The sequence below is a fragment of the Melospiza melodia genome, assembly GCF_035770615.1.
Source record: "Melospiza melodia melodia isolate bMelMel2 chromosome 7 unlocalized genomic scaffold, bMelMel2.pri SUPER_7_unloc_1, whole genome shotgun sequence".
Taxonomy (NCBI): Eukaryota; Metazoa; Chordata; class Aves; order Passeriformes; family Passerellidae; genus Melospiza; species Melospiza melodia.
In genome coordinates, this window is record NW_026948497.1 from 3,335,776 (window position 1) to 3,350,140 (window position 14,365).

Below are 14,365 nucleotides of genomic sequence, written 5' to 3' on the forward strand. Positions count from 1 at the left end.
GGATCGTCATCAGTGCCTCGCGATGTGATTGGTTGGGATCTTTTTTGGGGTGGGGACCGGAGGAACAGGGGTTTCTTGAGGTTTATTTGGGTTCATTTAGGGTTTGTTTGGGGTTAGTTATGGACTCTTTGGGGTTTTCTTGGGTTTTACTTGGTTTATTTCTGTTTATTTGGGGTTATTTGGAATTCTTTGTGTTTATTTCGAAGTATTTTGGTTTGTTTGTGTTTATTTGGGCTTATTTGGAATTATTTGGGGTTCTTGGGAGTTATGTTGGTGTATGTGGGATTTTTTTCGGCGTACTTGAAATCATTTGGGGGTCTTTGAGTTTAATTTTGGGGTTTTTGTTTGTTTTTTTTTTGGGTTATTTGGATTTGTTTGGGTTTATTTGGGTTATTTTCAGGTATTTGGAGTTTTTTGGGTGTTCTTTGGTGTTTATTTTGAGTGTTTTGCGGTTATTTAGGTTTTTTGGGGTCATGTGGGGTCAAAAAACCCGGGAATGTTTCTCCTTCAAAAATCCGGGAATTTTTCCTTAAAAATCTGAGTGTTTTTCCCCAAAAAACCGGGAAAGTCCTTTAAAAATCCCAGACTTTTCCCAGCCAATAGCAGCACGCCCCACCCCAAACCATCCAATCACCACGCTTCATCTCTCAAACTAACGAATCATGGCGCACCCCACCCCAAACCAACCAATCACCGCAGGTGTTCCCTCAGGAACACCGGCCTTCCCGTGCGCGGATTCAACCAATCACCGCATGCCTCCCCACTGCCCACCTCTCGCGCGCCCAATCAGCCAATCACCGCAGGTCTCCCCTCAGCTACTCCCGCCTCTCTCGAGCTGAACCAACCAATCACGGCGCGCCTCCCCTCGGCAAAACCCGCCTCCCTCGCCCGTCTCCTGTCAATCACTGCGTCCTCTATCAAACCAACCACTCACCGGGCGTCTCCCATCAGCAACTCCCGACCTCCCCGCGCGTCTCCAACCAATTGGAGCCGAGCCCAAAGCAGCGCCCCCTGACCACGGGCCGGGCATGGAGCGGGCGCCCCCTATTCTTCCCCCCACGGGACCTCCTCAGGGACCCCCTCAGGGACCCCCGGGAGCCGCCCCGGGCTTGGGCGGGTCCTGCGGGAGGCGCTGGAGAGAGCGGGGGAGGCGCTGGGAGAGGACGGGGGGCTCCGGGAGCTGCTGAGGAGGCGCAGGGATAGATGAGGGGTCCTGGAGGGGTCATGAGGGGAATTTGGGGAGGGGTCTTGAGGATGCTTGGGGGGGATTTGGGGAGGGGTTGGGGGGAACTTGAGGATGTTTTAGCAGGGTCTGGGGGTGCTGGGGGGGCTTTGGGGGGGAATTTGGGGAGGGGTCCTCGGGGGGTGTCACTATCTGTCCTTATGGACAAGTTTCGTGATGGTTCATGGATTTGATCTCAGGGTGCAAAAAGAACTGACATGGTACAAGGGGGTTTGCAATGATAATCAAAACAAATGCACCTTTATTGAATGACCACAGCAAAATGCGATAGAGGGATTAAGGGAGAGAAAAAGACAGAGGAAGAGAGGGAATAGGGCTGCCAAACGTAGAGACAAAGTCCTTTGGTCCAGTCCAGTCGAGGATCCGCCTGTTACGTCGGGGAGATCTCGAAGTCTCTCGCTAACTCAGAGGTTTTTATTATGATAACTCTATTGAGAATTGCGAGGATGGGGAAACAGATACAATAAGGAATAGATGTAACAGGTAGTCCATGCTCTCAGTAAACGAGAGCCATTGTCTTCTTGGTCCAGCGGTCACAACCTGCGGGCAAACATCTCGCTTTGGTCAGCTTGCCTCCCCCACACACCTGCCCCGGGCTGGGGGTTTCAGTCCCGGTCCTTGGAAGGAGCAGAGGGGCCTTTTCACATGGGGGTTCCATGTCTCAGTCCTTGATGGAGAGGCTCCTTACATCTCAGTCTGTCTGTCCCGGTGGTTGTAAAACAGGTGAGGGTCTTCTGTGGGGGGACCACCTGAAACTCAGGAGAAGTCCAGCCAGGCCAAGAGGTGGGACAGCTTCCAAGGCTGTTGTTGCACAAAGGGCACGGTGCCCCCTTCTTCTTCTCATTGGGCTCAGTGTAGCACACAGCAAACAGCACCTGTGAGAACAATGGCTTAGCAACGCTCTCAGGTCTCGGCGCCTTTGGCATGTGTAACTTTCTCCTACAAAGCCAGAGGTTTTCAGAGAGGGGGGTCTTCTATTCAGTGGTCCGCAAATGCAGATCGTGAGGCAGATGAGGGAAAATTCGGACAGACTCTCGCAAGGATCAATTTCAAGTCTTTATTGTTTCTGTTGGCTGTAGTCCAGTTGCTCGCCTGCACTGGAGGTTGTACTTGTGAAAAACGCGAATCACTTGGTTTTAGAATTTTAGAAGTTTAATAATAATAAAATTGTTATAAAAATAGTAATATAATTAGAGTAATAAAAATTTGAATAACTGAGATGTAGGACAATACAAGGCAATAAGAGCAAAGTGTTACCGAAGCTCTGGGTACCTTTTTCCGGGGAAAATAAGTCCAAACAAGGACACACATGTAAAGAGATTAACCTTTAAAAGCAATAGCCTATTGCATATTCATACAACTCATGCATGATGCCTAAATTCTATTAAAACAAAGGATTCTGTCTGCTCAGTGTCAACTTCTTCCTTTGAATGCTAATGGAGTCTTCAGGGCTGAGCAAGGTGGGAAAAACTTAGTTTCTTCTGATAATAGAGCAATAAATTCTTTTCCTGAAAGATTTATCTGTCCTGTGGCTGCTTTCTGGTGTGAATACCTCGTTCCTTTCTTTAAAAAATATCCGAGTGTTGAAGATTGCAATGCAAGATGTTTACAATTACCATCTGTATGGCAGATTATCTTTTGTCAAGTGGGCAAGTGGGCAGTTTGCCTTATCTCTCTTTGAGAGACCACATTCACACCTCCCTCTGGAGGGGACATCTGCTGATAACAGACGATTGAATGTCACTGCATGACTGATAAGAACTCTAAATCCCATTGTGAGATGCTCCGCCCAGAGGGAGGAGCCAAGCATTGCTACCCAGGTATAATCCAGAAGTTTTTGAGACACTAGCAGGGCTTTCTCCATGGGATTCCCCAGAGGAACAGCAGCTGTCTCTTCTTCCATGGGATCTTCAGAGGAAAAACACATGCTTCTCTACAGGACACCCTTGCTCCAACAGAACCACACCTGACCCTCCAGGAGCACTGCAGCCACATTTCCAATTGGACTGCTACCAACACCCCACAGGGTGTCAGGTTGGGTTCTGACTCTGTCGGTGTTGTTCTAGTATACTGCATTGTTTCTTTTATTCTTTTTTTTTTCTTTTCCCTAGTAAAGAACTGTTATTTCTTGCTCCCATATTTTTGCCTGAGAGCCTCTTAATTTAAAATTTATAGCAATCAGGAGGGGTGGGGAGGGTTTACATTCTCCATTTCAGGGGAGGCTCCTGCCTTCCTTAGCAGACTCCTGTCTTTCCAAACCAAGACCCTTGCTATCCATCAGAAGGCAGAGGCTGTTGGCCCTTCCTGGAATGATTTTTGCTCGGAAGTGATTATCTGCAGCACAAAATCACCATCCATTGTTGACTTTCACAGGGCAATGCCATTCTTACAGAGATACTGTCATGTTGCCTTGTGTGCTTCTGGCTGTTTTTCTTGCTCTCTGGATGAAAACATCAGCCCAGCGTCTGATGGCCAATGCTGCGGGTGCTGCCCCTCTACCTGTGGCCAGCAGCTCATGTCCAAACACAAGCGGGTGCCTTCTGGGCAAGGGGATGGACTGGCACGAGCAGCCAGTTTCCCTGGTGAACCTGGCAGGAGCCTGGGCAAGTTAAGAAGATTGGGATGACCCTGGCATGAGAGAGCGTGTGCTGTGTCTCTGAAGATGCTGCCAGTACTGTGAAGGAAGAGCCAAGACAAGCTCTGGAAGCAGACACATCCTGCCAATTTCTGCTCTTCCATGGACACGGAACACACTTGTTCCCCCAGCTCCAGAACACTCGATGCAGCATCAAAAACATTCCTGCAGGAACCACCAAAGGCCAAGGGGCGTTTGGTCACTTTCCCTTCCACACCGCACGCTTGGGCAAATTGCGCAGACCAAGCAACCTTTCCCCTCTTCTCCATTGGCCTGAAGACACTGTGCACCAAGAGAAAGCTCCTGGACACCCGGGTATCCAACACAGCAATTTAATTTTCCTCGAGTGGGTGAAGGGAAAGGAAGTGCTGGCACAGGAGAGGTGTTCCCCGCAGGCTCAGGTGGCCTCAGCAGACGCAGCCTCCCGGATCAGTTCTCCACAGCGCCGCGGCAGGACACTCAGCCACGGGCACACAGGAAAGGCCGCGACTTCCAGAGATGGCGGAGTTGGTCTCGCATCCTCTGGAGCCGGGAGGAGGGAACGCTCTGTACAGCTAAAAGGATGTGCAGAGCTTGAAGCGCCAGGCATGAGATGGCAGGGCTGCTGTCATCCGTCATGTCCTGAAGGGCTGCAGAGAGAGAAACAGAGGCACAGTCAGAGGCTGGATCTGTGGGGAGCTGGGCAGAGCCTCCAGCCTGGTCCGTGCCACGCAGCTCCTGGCACGGCCTGGAGGAAGCAGGAGCCAAGAAGGACAAGCTGGCAACTGCTGGCCAGGAATGCCCCCCAGGCCCCTGCAAGGTGTCTGTGCTGTGGCCTCGCTGCCCTTGGGGCGCGCAGGGAGCGGAGCCGTCGGTGGGCTTGCCAGGGAACGCAGCTGCCAGCGGCAGCCCCCGCCGAGAGCCCGCGGGCCTCACTCACCGCTGCAGATGATGCGGAACTGCGGCTGCTGCCCTGTTAGGTAGCGCCCGGCCATCCCTGGGGAACACAGAGCGTGTCCTGCCTTCAGAGCCACAGCTGCCGCCCATGGGCGCTGCCAGTCCTGAGGTCACACGCCCTGCTGGCCCGGCAGGGCTCAGCCTGGGCCCCTGGCGCATGCTGCCGCCCCAGGGCATGGCTGCCAGAGGGCAGCAGCAGCAATGCCCAAGCCAGTGGGGGCTGCACATGCCTGTGCCCTGATCCTGCTGCCAGCACAGCAGGCGAGGCCAGGGCTGAGCTGTGGCAATGGGGCGGGCTGGGGAGGGAGCCAGGCTTGGCGCTCACCCATGAACCTGACAGCCGCCTCTCGCAGGGGCTCCTGTGCGCTCTGCAGGTATGGCAGGGCCCGGCGCAGGTGCTCGGCCGCTCGGCTCCTGTCCTCTGCCAGCTGCAGAGAGCGGCAGGGCATGGTGGGAAAGGGTTGATGCGGGCCCTGCCCCTTGGCCGGGCACTCCCCACGGCCGGCGCTGCTCCACCTGCCCACAGAGCCCCGAGACCTGGCCAGCAGCTGCAGGCGCCAGGCTCGGCACGGGGCACAGGGCCCGGCGAGCCGCGGTGCCGCCCGGCAGCAGAGCCCGGCTGGCTCAGGGCTCCATCGGCACCGGCCTTGGCGCCAAAGGAGCCTGGAGAAGAGCCCACACAGCCCAGGGAAGGGAGCGGCGTGTGGGGCGCAGGCTGGTGCCCCTGCGTGCGGCACTGGGCAGGGGCCACAGCTGCCAGCCCCACAGACTGGGCGCCGTGGGCAGGCGGCTGCTCCAGGGATTGGGCTGGGCATTCCAGGCTGTCCTTACCAAGCACTTGGCAAATCTCTACATTTGATCCGTCTGCAGCGGCTGCTTGAGATCCTTCCTCTTCAGGAACCTCACCGCAGAAAGCAGCGTTTCCCAAGAGGCCTGCAGAGCAGCAGAGAGCCAGAGATGGCACCGCAGCCCGGGCCACAGGACCCACATCTCTCTGCCAGGGCTGGGAGGAGGCTGGAGCCCGTCAGGTGCCAGGGGGTGGGGAGACAGCTGAGCCCCCTTCCATGGGGACACCCAGGAGGCCTCACCTGTGCCACACACTGGTTCTCGTCGTGGCAGTGGAAGAAGAGTGGGAGCAGGCTCTGACTCCCAGGCTTCTTCAGGGGCTTTTCTCTACAAAGGCAATCACGTCTTGGAAGAGACGAATGGAGAGCAGCTGCATGTTGCCTTCTGATATAAGGCAAGGTGACCTGGTTTTGAGGAACAGCACGGCGACCCGACTCTCCAGGGTCACTCGGGCCAGAGAAGCACACAGCTACCAATGTGGTGGACAGTCAAAGGCCTTTATTATCTCATCTCGTGGGGTTTTATAGTCGTAGGGGTCTCTCTACATCAGAGGGGGTCTGCATTACTATCTATGGTTCGTAAGGAGTGGAAAGTTACCAGGAGTGGAAAGTTACTAGCACTACTATCGTTAGGGGGGCTACATTCCTAGTTACATTCCTAGAGCAATCGCTTATCTTAAGGGATTAGGGGAAAAGGAGTCCTGCGACTTTCCGTCACATCGCGTGATCTTCCGATCGCCTGTCCCTATCTACCACATCTCCCCCCCCCCCTTTTTCACAAATGAATGAGGTAGTCATATACATAGGCACTGAAATGAGGTATAAGGATGTAGTTTGACAAGGAAAGGGGTTTGGTAAACCTGAGTAAGTTTTTGCCAGGCAAGTTTAGAAAATCTTGTGACTGGCAGTGTTCCCTGGTTGAATTCACAGCATTTGTTGCTGGCCTATGAAAAGGATGTTGGCCCGTTCTAGGCGGGTCTGAACGAATGAGACCAGCTTGTTCAGCAGGCATGGTCCGAAGGTAACAGCTAAAAGTAGCATTGCCAATGGACCTATTAGGGTAGAAATTAGTGTGGTTAGCCATGGTGATCGATTGAACCAGGACTCGAACCAGCCCTGTTGGGCTTCTCTGTCTTTCTGTCTCTGAGCTAGTCTGTTTCGGAGTTCTGCCATGGAGTCTCTTACAACTCCTGTGTTGTCTGCGTAGAAGCAGCACTCCTCTTTCAAGGCGGCACACAGGCCCCCTTGCTGCATGAACAGGAGGTCCAGTCCTCACCTGTTCTGCAAGACCACTTCTGAGAGTGAGGAGACTGACTTCTCTAGAAAGGAAATGGATTTCTCGATCCTTTGCAGGTCCTCATTGATGGTCATTTGCAGCTGGCACAGTCCTTGGTGTTGGGTTGCTCGGGCTGAGACACCCGTGGCCGTTCCGGCTGCTCCTAGGCCGAGCAGCATTGCGATAGTTATACCTGTTATTACTTCTCTTTTGTGGAGCCGGCTAGGTTCGTCAAAAAGGTGGTACACTTTTTCATCTGAGTGGTACAGGACCCAAAGAACAATTAGAACTTGGACACAAAAGTCGTTAGAGTCATTGAATTTGGCAAGGACCACACAGGGACTCACTCCAGATCGCTGGCAAACCCACATCCCAGATGCGGATGGGACTACCCACTTATTGTTTTTCCTGTCGGGCTTGATAAATTTGGTGCAGACGTTGCCTTTCCGCCTAGCTAGGGTGGCATTGCCAAAGCATCTGCCTCAGCCTGTGACTTGACTCAGGGTGTTTCTTTTGCAGGGGATATCCCATCTGCACTGGTGAGGGGCACCGGCTGTGGAGTAACCTAAGGAAGTGTTTAAAGCGACTCCTTCGTAAAAGGGGGGTTCAACATTGTAACAAAGCCAGCAGGAGTCAGTTAGGTTAGGGTTGGATTCATTCAGGGATAGGTAGGTAGCTTCTAACATACGAAGGATTGGGTCTGAGTCCGACCCGGCTGAGCGGCCTATCTGAATGGCTTCCGCATGGCCGGTCGGGATATTGCTGACCTTTGTGGGCAAGGCTTTGGGGTGGGTCGCGTTTCTCCCTTTCGGTGCGCTTTTAATCACTTTGTTGGGTCTGACTGCTCGGGGTGCCGACGGTTGGAGCCTGATAATTCACACATTCACCCTCTCTTTCAACCCTTGAAGGACTACTGTCCACATTTTGCCTATGGCTCAACTAGGGTGATCTGGCTGCAAAACCGTCATGTTGTAGCCAGTGCATTTCCGAAATTTTGGGATTTTATGGCAGTTTCGATAAAAACTTCCCTGGAGAAAGACAGGTGTTTTCAGCCGGTGGGTGCCCAGGTGAACTGTAAGAATTTTTCGGGCTCTTGTGGATCCCACCCAGGCCCTGACAGTCTGGCATCTGTAACAATGGTTTCGCAGCCTCGGTGCCTACAATGTCCCCACCCTGGGTGGTTGCTTAGCTTTTTCCTGGGTTTGAAGCTGGGCACCAGTAGGATAGGTACATGTGTGTGGCATGTGGGGAATTGGGGTCTACCTTTGGTTGTCCTGGAAACAGGTCGGTAATGTGGAGCATGAAGGATGGGGTGTTCAGTGTGGTGATTTCTTTGAGCACCTTGTCGCTACTAAGGTGTTGCATGACCCACCTGAAGGGCCGATGGGGGTAGTGGTCTGGGCTGGCTTGCCCTCTGGCAACAAGCCCCAACAGCAAAATCACACAGAAACACCATTGATGCTTGGGTCTCACTCGTGCAGGTCTCTCAGGCGCTGCCTGGCGGCTTGGTGGTCTGTCACTTTCCTCTGGAACTGGGATGTACGTGTCACGAGGACATCCCACAAGCATGTCCAGTAAACAGAAACTCACAATTCTCATCAGTCTCATTCTGCTCGTTGTGAATGTCCGGTTTGATTGACTTAAGTGGACACCACCTGATTTTGCCGTCCTTTTTGACAGCTGCGTACCCTCGCCCCGTGAGCATCAGCCTCCAGCCCCGTTCCCATTCGCCTAACTCATTTCTAATTACAACCTGTGGGCCCTCCTCTAGCGTTCAGTCGGCCCAGTGCTTTTGAACGGGACTGTTTGTTTCATCTCCCATAGGGAATTGATTAATTGCTAGCAAGGCGGTTGCCAGTATACGTGCCTGATCTCCTGGGGGAATGGAATTGGCAAAGCCCTCTGCTTTCGCCAACACTTCTAGCTTGGTTTTCAGGGTCTGATTTGCTCTCTCAACTATGGCAGGCCTGGTACTGTTATACGGGATACCTTGCACTAATGTGATGCCCCATTTTGAGGCGAATTCTTGCACTGGTTTGGAGGTGAAATTGGGACCGGTGTCAGTTTTGATCTGCTTGGGGATACCAAGCCAAGCCATGGCTGTCAGCCAGTGCTGAATTGTGGCCTTGGAGTTAGTTTTGTGGTGCTGTGTGGCTATGATCGTTCCGCTATAAGTGTCCACTGTCACTGCAAGCCATGCTCGGGGCTTCAGGAGTTGACACAAGGTGAAGTCCGACTGAAGGCTTGAGACCTCTTGGGTTGACCCCACAGGTCGATAGGGGTGACTTCTGGCAATGAGGGCAAGTGGCTACCACATGTTTTGCGTCCGCTGTTGAGATTTTGCATCTCTTTGCCAGTGCTTTGGCTCCGATGTGGAGTGACTCATGCAGTTGACAAGCTTCCTGCAACGTCCACACACCTTTTTCTGCGGCGTCCACTTTGTCGTTGCCAATCTGGAAGTAGCCTTTGACTGGGTCATGGCTGTTGATGTGAATGACTGACATGGTGCCCTGTCATGAGGAGAGTGCTTCTTCCAGCATTAGGGCTGCTGCTGATGTTGACACACCTGGTCCTGCCATGGCTAGGCAGAGCCTTGCCACGAATATAGAGTCTGTTACAATGTTGAGGTGTTCATCTTGGAAGAGTCCGCATGCCAAGACCACTGCTGCTGCCTCCAGTTGTTGCACTGACAGTGTGGGGTCACACGCTTTGGCGCAATGCCATTGCTCTCCTGCCTGCCACACTGCTGTTGCAGTTGAAGTCGTGGACGAAGCATCTGTGAAGACCGTTGGTCCTGGCTGCGGTCGGTCCTTGACCTTTGGCGGCATGTCCATGTCGACTGCAGTCAGCAGCTGAGTCCAGGGTGGTCTGGCGGAATAGGAGATTTCTTCTCCGAAGCCGGTGAGAGCAAGGGCTAGGTACTCTGATATTGTGGTTGACTCTGTGGTCACTTGCTTGCGGAAAGGAAGGTGGATGATTATCGGCTCGGTTCCTAGGTGTTCAAGGCGAGTTTCCTGCCTTTCATGATGAGGTTAGTGATGCATCCGATTCCCGGGGAAAATGCACGAGCAGGTCTTCTGAGGACCACCCATTGGATTGGTCGGGACTTTTTGGAAGGTCCTTGGGCCAGTGCTCCCACTCCCCCCTTTCGGTGTAAAGTGGACGTATAGGTCCAGGGGCACGGCTGCGTTCCACCTGGCAAGCGTGCCTGTGGACATCTGGCTTTCGATGAAGTCGAGGGAGCTCGTGGCTTGCGGCGTCAGCTCCTTGGGTTCCCAGGGGTGCTTTCCTTTCAGGAGGTCATATAGAGGGTCCCTGACCTCAGGAGGAATCAGGACGATGTTGCGAAGCCACTGCAACAATCCCACCAGGCGTTGCACATCGTGGAGCGTCTTGATGTCTCGACTGACCTTCACCTTGGGGGGGTGTCAACGTAGGAGCTTGTGATCCCTACTCCCAGGAAGGTCACGCAGGGTCCTCTCTTGATCTTTGCGCTTGCGATCTCGAAGCCATTGGCCTGAAGGGTTTCTATGATTGTGGACACCAGGTGATCTACTTGGCTTGGTGATGGTGCTGTGACTAGGATGTCGTCCATGTACTGGATGATGTTTGCGGTGGGGTAGAAGTGTCGGACTGGCGTCAGTGCTTTGTCAACGGTGATTTGGCATATGACAGGGCTGTCCACAAGGCAATACTCGCTATTGGAAGCGGAGGCTGGCCGCTCACCATTTCGAACCACCATGGAAAAGGCGAATCATTCTCTGTCCTCAGGGTGCAGGGGTATTGAAAAGAAACAGTCCTTCATGTCCAGTACTGCGCATGGCTGCCCTGCGGGGATGGCTGAGTTTGTGGGTAGCAGTGTCTGGACTGGACCCATGGGTCGGATCGTCTTGTTCACTTCTCTCAGGTCGTGGATGAGGCGATAGCCTTCTCCCGACCTTTTGGGGATCACGAATACAGGGGTGTTCCATAGGCTGATGGAGGGTTCTATGTGACCCTTTTGCAGTTCGCGGTCAATCAGGTCCAGCAAGGTTGCCGCTCGAGGCTCTGTCAGGGGCCACTGCTCGACCCATATGAGGTCTGATGATTTCCAAGTCAATTTGATTGGCAGCGGAGGGCGGAGGGTGTACAGCAGTGGCGCTCAGGATAAATTTGTAATCCTGAATCCTAGCATGGAAAGAACGCCCCTTCCTAACGGGGGTGGAGAATTTTGCAAAATGTAGGGGTAGATCGCTACTGTCTCTTCTGGTCCCTTTATCGTGTGAAGTGTTATAGCCACCAGCTGGGTGCTTTCATTCCCGGGACCACCCTCCCACTCCGTTCACTGGAGGGACTTCTTTGAATTGCCAATGTCCGGGCCAATATGCTTGGGGAAAAATCGTGCAGTCTGATCCCGTGTCCGCCCAAAACTGAAAGCCTATGACCTGGGGATCCTAAGTGCCGTAAAGGCAGCTTGTCCCCCACACCATCAGGGGTTCTTTCCCTATTTTTATGGCCAAGGCCACCCAGGGGTCCCGCTCTGGGGTGTCCCCTGCTGGTCTTGTGACACCGGCGCGACTTGTGGCGGTGGGGGGTGCAAAGGTGTTACTGGTGGTGCTGCATAACTCTGCCATTGCACTGTAGGTGGGGATGCGAAATTGACTGTTCCCTGTGGGGGCATGGGGTATGAGGGTCCCCTGCCCCACTAGGGGTTGCTGTAGCTGGGCTGCTGCATATTCCAGGTGGGAGGAGGCTGGATATGGCCCGGCTGCCCCCTCCCTCTCCCGTTTCCCTGCGGTCTGGATCTGCATTCCTTAGCTAAATGCCCCTTCCTTCCACACACCCAGCACGGTCCCCTAAGTCCCCCTTGGCGTGGTTGAGCAGCTGCTGATAGGTGTCTTGGCTGAGGGCAGTTTACTGCCAAGTGGCCTGCCTGGCCACACTTAAGGCACGCCATCACACTGGTTATTGCAGTGTGAACTGCTGCTTGGATGGGAGCTAGATGTTCCTCCTTTGCAACGTGTCTATCATGGCTGCTATATTAGACCCCTGTGGCAGTGATCTTAAAATGTCCTTGGTGGCTGAGTTGCATTGCTGGCGTAGGCACTCTGCCAGCAGCGGACCCTTAGCCTCTGAGGGCAACGCAGAGGAATCTAATGCGGCCTGAAGCCTGTCCACAAACTGAATGAAGCTCTCACTCTCACTCTGTTTTATGGAAGACCATGTGGAGGGTTTGGCTACTACTTTGGAAGCATCATGGATGGCTTCTTGGGCAGCATGGGTTGTTGTCATGATCTCATGGGCCCGCAAGCCCTCAGCCTGCGCCTGGGGGTGGTCATAGTGGGGTCTGTTCCCATTAGCCTCTGTATGCTGGAGCCGTGCAGTGGATGGTCAGCTCCTGTTACTAAGGCTAGCTGCTTCGTGCAATTGTCTTCCCACTCTTGTTTAAAAACAATCATCCCTGCCCCATCAAAAATCATCCTACACGTCTGCTTAATATCAAAGGGAAGCATGTCGTCCCCTCCAAAAAGGCTATCAATGAGTGTGGAAACCATGGCAGAATTAATTCCCTTGTCCGCAATCGCTTTAACAATTGCCTGCACATCTTTTGGGTTTACGGGGGAATTGGTTCTTTGGTTTCCACCTGCCCCCCCCACACGCACCAGGAACACCAGTGTCGCAGACGGGGCCCATTCCGTGTAAGCCATTTTTATTTTCCGCCAGTCTGTAAGTGGGGTTCGGCCTTTCCCTGATATCCCCTTCAACCACGTGGGAGCACTGTGACTAGTGACCTTACATGCCGCTGCTCTCTCTCTATTAAAGCTTGAATCTGAATCGGAATCCTCCGATTCCCTCTCGAGCTCAGAGCTCGAATCCGAGTCCAAGCCAGAAGTCGACTGTCCAGATGTTTCCGGGCTGCTCTGCCTTTTTCTCGGGCTCCGACCCTGCCCCTTCCTGCGGGGGTCGGGCCGTTCCCTCTCCCTGGGGTCCCCCCGCCTAACCTGCTGGGGGAGGTCCTTGCCCTATAAGGACCTAATTTGAATAGAGCGCTCTGATTGGTCTTACGCTCCTCCGTGGGGGCTGCCCCTTCTCCCCGCTCGCCCGCACATGAGTTGTTAAGCAGGCTGACTGCATTTCCCCCCCCCGCCTCCTCCTTTCGGCCCTGACCACGCGACTCGGCGCCATTTTCAAACACATGTGGTGGGGGGGCGTTTTTACCTACGGACCCTACGGGGTCCGACAATCCGGCCGCGTTACGCGCCTCCTCTGCGAGCCCCTGCCAGAACGCCCGCATGTTTTTCCCCCCTCCGATGGTGAGTCTGCTCGCTGAGGGGGTTCTGGCGATCATGCCTCTGCGCACTCACCTGGGCCAAAACCCTCCGTGGTCTGTGTTGCTGTGCCCACCCTGAGCTGCGGCGTGGCTAATAAACAGTTTCGCGCGGCTTTCCAAGTTTCTTGCTCTTGTCGAGCTTTTTGCAGAGCCTGGATAACTCTGCCCCACGACTTTAGGGCTTTCCCTGAGCCCGAGGACATAGTGTCATCCGCCAGAGCTTTTGTACAATTATCCCACACCCCCAAATGTAGGATATCCACAGGGCTTTCTATAGCCCCAAGCTTAATCAATCTCGGCAATGCGAGAGTTAAATCCCTAAGTTTACATTCTATACCCCATTGTGCATGCATCTCTGTTACGAACTTCGCAATGGCTTCCATGGTCCACGCTGGTCCGGAGGCGTCCCTCCCGCTGTGGTCAGACCTGCTGCCACAGCCATCGTCCTCTTTCCAGGAGAATTCCCGTTCCCCGGGCGCAAGTCGCTTCCCGGGTGCCGGCACCAAAATGTTGCCTTCTGGAGCAAGGCAGGCGACCTGGTTCTGAGGATCAGCACGATGGCCCACTCTCCAGGGCCATTCGGGCCAATGACACACGCAGACACTAATATGGTGGATGGTCAAAAGGCGTTTATTACTTCTTCTCATGGGGTCTTATAGTCTAAGGGGTCTCTACGTCAAAAGGGGGATTGTCCTTCTTATCTATGGTTAGTAAGGAATGGAAAAGTACTGGGTAAGGAGTGGAAAGTTACTGGCATTACTGTTAGTGGGGCAACATTCCTACTGTTAGTGGGGCTACATTTCTAGGGTAATCTCTTATCTTAGAGGAACAAAGGGTCCTGGTTTTCCGTGACATCGCGTGATCTTCCGCAGCGCCTTCTCCCTATCTACCACAGGTGGGCTCTCCCCTGCCGAGGAGGGCAATGCCTCTGCCAGGTGCTTGTGGCCGAGCCCGTGCCCTGGTTGCTTGGGCCCCCTTGGGCTCTGGGGTTGATCCCTCAGGGGCTGTAGGAACTGTGTCCTGGCCTTTGCCTTCAGCTTGGCCTTTTGCTGCTCCCTTCTTGCACTCACCTGCTGTGCCTTTGTGCCCAAGTGCTGCAGGGCCTTCTTGTGCCCCTCCT

General features: G+C 53.9%; 1 pseudogene; it reads right to left on the reverse strand.

Annotated features, from left to right (window-relative positions):
* LOC134432716 (uncharacterized) overlaps positions 1 to 14,365 on the reverse strand; it is an 899,340-nt pseudogene that overhangs the window by 532,208 nt on the left and 352,767 nt on the right.